Raw genomic sequence first — 6,213 nt, 5'->3', positions numbered from 1 at the left:
AGTCTGAGATGTGAGGACTACAGTTCAAAATGAACACAGGCAGAAAAATTCCCAAGACTCTTATTTCTAATTTATAAGCAAAAAACCAGAAGTCAAACTGTGGCTACTGGTAGAGTGTCAGCCTTGACCAATAAAGCTAAGAGGCAGTACCTAAGTCCTGAGCTCAAGCCCCATTAAAACATACTCTTACAAATATACATACTTTCTCTTTCATTCACAAATACACACACACACACAAACCCAAAATTTTCAGAAAATCAGTAATAACAATTGAAGAGTACGAAATTGGCTGGTGATGGTTGAAGGAGAATTCTGATAATGCTAGATAAGATATTGAGTGAAATCCTTTTTTGCACTGAATTTGGAAAATATGGATGATTGAAAGTACAAAGGTCTTATTTGAAGAGATTTGCTATAAAGAGATAAGAGATGGGAGACTGTATGTCACAGAGGATGAAAGATCTAGAGAGGGTTTTAATAAACATCCAATGCATGGCATTGGATGTTGTTGGAAATAATCACATGAGGAGTTGATCATACAGAAAAGGCTGAGCCAAAAATGCCTATGTAAACCTTGCTGTCTACATGATAAAGCTTACTTATGGTTATTAATAGTAAATGCTTTAATAGTAAATAGTAAATTTTAATCTTTTTTTTTCTTTTTGGCAATAGTGGGGCTTGAAATTAGAGCCTAAGTGTTGTCCCTAAGCTTTATTATTCAAGGTGAGCAGTCTACCACTTTGAACCACAGCACCACTTCCAGTTTCCTGGTGTTTAATTGAAGTCTCAGAGACCTTCCTGCTTGTGCTGGCTTTGAACTTTGATCCTTATAGCTCAGCCTCCTGTGTGGCTAGTATTACAGGTGTGAGCCACTAACGCTCAGATAAATTTCAATATTTGTAATATTAAGTACATATTTTAACATTTACTTCAGGGAGGAATGACATTCCAGACGTCCTGCCTCCACAGCAGAGAAAGAGGGGATTGTCCTTCTTAAAAATAGTTTGCTGAGCTGATTTAGTTTGCTGGATGGGGAAGAAGTGGATGATGAGAAAGAATCTATCAGTGAGAGCAGCTACAGGGAATATACAGAATGCAGAGCTTCTAGTCACTCTTTAGAGACAGCTGACCTATTTGGCCAACACATTCATAGAATTCTTAGAAATCTTATTGGTGCTTTGAAAGACTGTGTAGGCTGGAAGGGTAGCTTGGTCTTAGTAAGTAATTTTCATATGGCACACACTGAGTTAAACATGCAGAACATCTCTCCAAAGGCCAAAGAACTTAATAATGGTTAAGATGGTATCACTCCACACAAATGCAAACATCACCTATGTGGGCAACTTTTGCAACTTTGGACCACCACTGTGCCAAGCTCTTCAAGACAAGGGACAAAATTGTCCCAGTCTAGAAGATCTGTCTTCAGTCTTCATCTGAGCAGACATCTGTGCTATGTAGATGGATGGCTGCCACTCTGGACAATGTAGGCCACTGAATCAATGAGAGGAAGGCAGGATGATAGTGTTATTATTGATAGTCTGAATCATATATGATATATACATATATAAATATCATATATATCATATATACAAATTATAAGTTTATATGTTTATATATACTAATATAGATAATATATAACATATTATAATATGTAAATGTAGAATATAAATATGTTATAAATTGTATATTATAACCTATTGTATACATAAAATATAATATATTCTAAGTGTTAAATATGTTATATATATAACATGTAATTGTATATTATAACTATGTAATTATAATATATATATATTATATTAAATATTATAACTATGTAATTATAATATATATTTGATATAACATGATATATTATATATTTACATATAGGTTATTATATGTGCACATATATGTGCTGTTTAATATTATGTTCTTTTTGTGTTATAATCATGTTTCTTTTTGGGGGGGGGTTCTGGTCATGGGGCCTGAACTCTGGGCCTAGGCGCTGTCCCTCAGCTCTTCAGCTCAAGGCACTCTACCACTTGAGCCAAAGCACCACTTCCAGCTTTTTTGTTTTTTGCTTATGTGATGCTGAAGAATCCAGGGCTTCATGCATGCAAGGCAAGCGCTCTACCACTGAGCTACCTTCCCAGCTCTATAATCATGTTTCTAAGGAAAATACCATCACTGCCTTGTTTTTTGTCCTCTCTGATACTGATTTTGCCTCTTTATCTACTTCTTGCCAACTCTCCACCCCCTGGCAGTAATCTTGGCCTCCAGAGAATCAGGTAAAAATCTTTGGAAATCAAGGTAGAGAAAAACCTGTCTGTCAGCACTGGTAACAACTTTTCTGGAGCCACTTTTAAAACTAGAACTTAAGTCATCATTAACCAGATTATGTAATAACCAGGACTACTTAATTATGTGTACCTCTTGCTCCCAGCTCCAATTCCTCTTCTATTAAACCCCAAGCTCAGGCTGGACCCTGAAGGTGGGCTACTGTGCTTATGTCTCCCTTGAAAGGATGTCCTTTCTTATGAGGCTGCCATTTTTCTTAAGATATGTTCACTGAAATAAAATTAATGTATCAGTTGATCACTCAAACTGAACAAGTCCAATATTTTTGGTGCACACAAATTTAGCACTCCTTTTTTTTTGTCAGTCATGGGGCTTGAACTCAGCCTGTGTGCTTGCCCTCTGCTATTCAGCTCAAGGCAAGCACTCTATCAGTTCAGCCACAGCACCACTTCCGTTTTTCTGGTGGTTAATTGATAAGAGTGTCACAGACTTTCCTGCCCAGGCTAGAGTGGCCAGGATTACAGTCCTGAGTCACTGGTGCCTGGCAATTTAGCACTCTTATTCCAAAACAAAACCCAGAAGCCAGGACCATAACTCTTCATTCCAATCAAAGGGGTGGGGCTCTTCATTCCAATCAAAGGGGTGGGGAAGGAAGTTTCTAGAACAATAGGAACTCAAGTCAAGACGATAGGATTTAGAGAATCCTTGGACTGAGATGTCTAGTTTGACTCTCTCAGGTTGCCTCAAGAGTTCAAATCTATTCTGCAAACCCAGGAGTCTGCTTTATGGTGTGTCCCCAATGCCAGATATTTTACAAACTATGTCTACTGTTCACCCTGGCAGCCTGCTCACAGGTACACTGGTGCCTTGGAACGTATTAGGCTGCCTATATCAAGGATGCCCTACAACTTTGGTGGAGGGGGGGAGATGGGAGGGCAGGAATCATAAGGGGAAACAAAGGAAGAGGCAAGAATGCTTGATAAGAAATATTCATTACCTTGCTCATGTAAATGTAACCCCTCTGTACCGTATTTTCACAATAAATAAACTTAATAATTTAAAAAATCCTTCAAAAAAAAAAAAAGAATGCCCTAACCACTATTCTGCCAGCCTAGGTCTATAATGACAGTGAGGTTACAGGTCACCAAACTAAGGTGAGGCAGGAGCGGCTCAGCCTGAACAATAAACAGTCTGAGCAGGCAGAGTATAAACCTCACATCTCCAACCTGTCTTCACCCCAGTCTCTTTCCTGGCAAGGTGAACGATAGCTCTCTACATTGGCTGAGCAGCCTGAATGTGCAATTAATGATCTTATTTAACTAGCCAGAGAGCAGAGCCTTACTCTCAGAGAGCAAAAGGAATGATTCAGATGATGATTAGACAAAAAGGATGTTAGCTGTCATAGAAACTTAGAACTTCCTCTTACAGAGACAGTTGCTCTGACAGGGGAATGACTCTTGAAATACTAAGCTGGAGCTTCCAATTAAGTATAGTTCTCTCTGTACAATTTGAGTTTCAGACCATCATAGGAAAAAAGAAAGAAATACTATCTGCTGATCATAGATGTGGGTCTAAAATATCATCCATGGTCCCTCTTCACCATCTAGACAAACAGGATCACAGCAGAGTCTACCTTTCCTAAAAATCAGTTCTTGCATGAAGCTTCCTACAGTGGGGAAAAAACCCAGAGTCTGAGCTAGACATCTTCTTCTTGCTTAGAATTGATGCAAGAAAGTCCTTTGGACGTCCAAGCCAAACTCCATTTTGGTTGGCTGGAAATGTTTAAAATCCTCCAATTTAGACTAGAGATTGGGAGAGGAAGGATGGGATGGTCAATATTCCACTTTTTCAAAATTTTTTTCTATTTTTCACCTGATTTGGGGCTGACCTGGAAGATGAAATGTTTAACTGCCTCTGTTTATCAGAGTTGAGAAGCCAGCAAGAAAATGAACTACCTGACCTCAAGTCACACAAAGGTCATCAGGCAAAGCCCCGAAGAGGGGGGACACCATTGTGTACAAACTTGGCCTCCCTCCAAATCAGGGAGCCCCAAGACTCAACCCCAGCCCCTGGTCAGGATACAGAAGCCAGTGGGTGGGGCTCAGAGGGGGATCTTCTAGTCCCAGTTCCGTGGGACTGATGTACAGGAATTTGACTGGTGAGAAGGAGAGAGGTCTAATTGGGAGTCTTTATTAGAGAGCCAGCCACTGCAAGTGGATTCCTGTATCAATGACTTTGCAGCCCAGAACAGAGTTTGCACAGAGCTTTTAAAGACAAAAATCACATGTTGAGTGTTGACCTTATAGGGAAAACTCAGGTACAAACAGAACTTTACATCTAAAGAAGTATCTCAGGAGTTAGCTTAAACTTTCCATATAGGGAGATAATAAAGCTCTCCTGGGGCTAAACAACATGACATCTGTAACTCAATGAATGGTCTTGTTCAACTCTAGGCTTTTCAGTGCAGAGTGAAATGCCCCCGCTACCCAGCAAGGCACCAGGATGACTGTGAGGACAAGGCAATGCTATTTAGACCTGTTTCCTTAATTAATTCCCTACTGGTTTTATACACATTAAATCACATCATTGATTTTCCTAGTGAGAGAGCAACCCTAGGCTCTTGGAACCAAGAGCCTAACCAAGTCACATTAACCAAAGTTTACAAGAGACTCTCTGGTGCTAGACCTGTTTCATTAGCATAAAAACAACATTTTTTTTCCTAAGGCTGAGCAGTTTCCTTTCAGTTTTTGCCTGGGCTGTTCCCACCTATAATTTAAGGAGTCCACTTTCCACTTAAACAGTCACCAGATTTCTAATAAAGGCTCCCAATTTGACCTCTCAAAATGTGCCTTCTCTGTTTCTCATGATCAATTGAGTTCCCTTACAACACTGAATCACCTTTACCCTTGCTGCCGTGGTTGTTTTATTCAGAACATGTCCTGAATACCAGAATACGATCCAGACACACAGTCAAAGAGCAGCCCCGAACTCAAATAGCTCAGGGAATATAAAGGCAAAAACCCCAAAGGCCACTTGGAAGTGCTCCGTGGTAATTTTAATCAGCAAGAAAGCAAGTTACAAAAATAGAACTAAGGTTGGGAAGGTAGTTTAGTGGTAGAGTGTTTTCCTTGCATGTATGAGGCCCTGGGTTCAATTCCTCAGCACCACATAAGCAGAAAAAGCTGGAAGTGGCACTGTGGCTCAAGTGGTACAGTGCTAGCCTTGAGCTGGAGAGCAGAGGGACAGAGCCCAGGCCCAGAGTTCTAAACACACAACACAAGAAAAGAAGCATCCACAATTTTATTCATTTTTGTGGGGCAGAGGATTAACATCAGTGCTGCAGGCTCTCCCCAATTCACTGCTAGCAAGAGAACTTGATGTTCACTGTGTTTGGAACCCTTGGTCATCTTCATTGTGCTTCTTTGCAGTCTTCAGGTAATAAGTTCATTCGGGGATACTTCTCCTTTATCTTTATTACAATTTGCACTTGAGGACAACATCGACTATATCCACATCCACCTCCAACTCCACCTTCACATTTGAATACACGTTGGCAAACATCTTGGCCTCTGACTCCATCCCCACCTTCAAATACACCACTGCTGCAGTATTTGGCATCCATCTTGCCTCAGGAACAATGATTCTATGGGAAGAAACAGAGAGATATCATCTATGGATCAGTGACAAGAGGATGCAGCGGTATCCATGGCAACAGCAGAGTCCATGACAATGATCTTCCTGCCCCTGTGTGGAAAAAGCCCTTCTGCAAGGCCAAGCAAGGCAAGCTGGGAAGAGGAGAATGGCAGAAGAAGACAAACTTACCTCAAGAACCTGCTGGCAGAGTGAAGAGAGGAGAGACCACAGATGCTGGTGATATGAAAAGCACCTCAGTGCTTCTGGTTTTATACTCTGTCTGCACTGACTCATCTACTGAGC

This window comes from Dipodomys ordii, unplaced genomic scaffold (assembly GCF_000151885.1).
Source record: "Dipodomys ordii isolate 6190 unplaced genomic scaffold, Dord_2.0 Scaffold235, whole genome shotgun sequence".
In the NCBI taxonomy this organism is placed as follows: domain Eukaryota; kingdom Metazoa; phylum Chordata; class Mammalia; order Rodentia; family Heteromyidae; genus Dipodomys; species Dipodomys ordii.
Note: the sequence above shows the minus strand (reverse complement) of the source record.